Source organism: Mustelus asterias, chromosome 13 (genome assembly GCF_964213995.1).
Source record: "Mustelus asterias chromosome 13, sMusAst1.hap1.1, whole genome shotgun sequence".
Lineage (NCBI taxonomy): Eukaryota > Metazoa > Chordata > Chondrichthyes > Carcharhiniformes > Triakidae > Mustelus > Mustelus asterias.
The window spans coordinates 103,039,823-103,042,291 of record NC_135813.1 but is presented as its reverse complement, the minus strand read 5'-3'; positions in this window follow the sequence as shown (position 1 = coordinate 103,042,291).

Sequence of the window (2,469 nt, the reverse complement as noted above, 5' to 3'; positions counted from 1 at the left end):
TTTTGGCTCATCTTAATGATGGGTGGCGGGGTCCTCCAAGGAGCCCGAGAGTGGGCATTGCAGGCATTCCTGCTTCTGTGGTGAGCCTTGGGCAAGTAATTAAGATGGATGGCTGCCTATCGGAAAACCAGCTGCTCTGTAGCCTCAGCAGTGTCACTGGGTGGGCCGACCACTACTGGGCCTGCATCTGGAGGAGGAAGGGGCAGGATTGGATGTTCTCCCCCACCCCCACCCAAACCCCTGCAACCAACTACGTGGAGTCTAGGGATGCAAGAAGCAGTCTAGTAGGTCCTGCAAAAGGAGGTGGTGGGTTGGCAAGGGCAGATGGTGCCATTGATGTGGTGAAGATCATTGCCACCAGGTGACCTTCTGTCAGCCAAAAGTGCTCATGAAGGAAGGCCCTGGCTACATCCCACCAGCATATGTTGGGGTCTTTCCCAGTGTAGCGCAAAGCACCCTCCACCCCCAGCAGCTGGTAAAATGCCAGCGGAGATGGGAAGTGGCCTTTGATTGGTTATTTAGGTGGCTTGATTAGCCTCTGTTTCCTGCCACTGACAAGAGGTCGGATGACTTGGGCGGTACGGTGGCACAGTGGCACTTGGGTGGCACTGTAGCATAGTGGTTAGCACTGCTGCCTCACAGCGCCAGGGACCTGGGTTCGATTCCCAGCTTGGGTCACTGTCTGTGCGGATTTTGCACATTCTCCCTGTGTCTGCATGGGTTTCCTCTGGGTGCTCCGGTTTCCTCCTACAGTCCAAAGATGTGTGGGTTAGGTTGATTGGGATTGCTAAATTGTCTCTTAGTATCAGGTGGACTAGCTAGGGTAAGTGCTTGGCGTTGTGGGGATCGGACCTGGGTGGAATTGTGGTCACTGCAGACTTGATGGGCCCAATGGCTTCTTTCTGTAATGTCGGATTCTATGATCTATGATATGACGACAGGCACCTCATCCCTACCTTCCTGCGTAATTTTAAGCTCTCATTGCCTTCCAGCTAATCCCCAGTGAGCTGCTAACAATATCCCTACCATGCGGGAGGGGCAATGCCCGACAGGATTATCATGCATAGAATCTGGATAAAATAACATGATGGATTGAATAGCCTTTTATTATAGCAGATGGACTTCCTTAGGTCTCTGCATGTAATTGGTCAATTTGGATGGAGTGCCAGTTGCCTTTTAACAAATGATGGCTGAACTCAGAGTTCTTTTCTTTCCGTCTCAGTTTTGTAATGAAAATATGAAACTCAAATACCATCTGATTAACTCATTAAACAGATATTGGTTAAATGTTGTCACCAGGTCATGTTTTCTTCTAATTACATTATTATCCACACATGCCGCCCACTGTGTTAAGCACAATTTGAATATTTACTGATATTGAGCTGGGTTGACACAACGAGTTCAGGGATTTTCCTCAGAGTAGATTAAAATAACACAAGTGAGTTTAGCCTTTGCATGCTTTTTATGATGATTTGTTATTTTCTTTCCTCAGATGCAACTCCCCTTCCCTGGTGACTGGATTAATTTAGTCATGTTATTTGAACGAACGATCAAGAAAGCTAAAGCTTGAATCCCACAACCACAGCAGTTTCAGAATCACAGAATACGACAGTGCAGAAGAGGCCCTTTGGCCCATCGAATCTGCACCGACGCATGAAATGCCCTGACCTGCCCACCTAATCCCACTTGTCAGCACTTGGCCCATAGCCTTGAATGTTATGACGTGCCAAGTACTCATCCAGGTACTTTTTAAAGGATGTGAGGCATCCCGCCTCCACCACCCTCCCAGGCAGCACATTCCAGCCCGTCACCATGCTCTGAGTAAAAAAGGTTTTCCTCAAATCCCCCCTAAATCTCCCACCCCTCATTTTTAACTTGTGTCTCCTCATAATTGGCCCTTCAATTAAGGGGAACAGTTGCTCCCTATCCACCCTGTCCATGCCCCTATTTGATCATTTGATGTCTATCTTCATGCAAGTAAAAAGTTTGTACCAGCGAACGTGACCATGAAGCTGTTGGATTGTTCTAAAAACCCAATTGGCTCACTCATGATTTTAGATTTTATTTTAGCAGGATTTAGAGTGCTTGTTCAACTTGGCCATTTTGTACTATCATGTGATCAGAAAATAAGCCATGCTGATGTTGCTGCGAAAACCTGTTTACAACAAGTTAACCTAATATAGTATCGGCAAGTAGTCACCGAATAGCAGCAGGTGATTTTATTAGATGGAGATACATCAATTACTCTGTAATTGAAGGATAAATAACTAATAGGGAAGGCACGGTGGCACAGTTGTTAGCACCTCTGCCTCACAGCGCCAGGGACCCAGGTTCAATTCCGGCCTTGGGTCATTGTGTGGAGTTTGCACGTTCTCACCGAATCTGCGTGGGGTTCCTCCGGGTGCTCCAGTTTCCTCCCACAGTCCAAAGATGTGTGGGTTAGGCGGATTGGCCATGTTAAATTGCCCC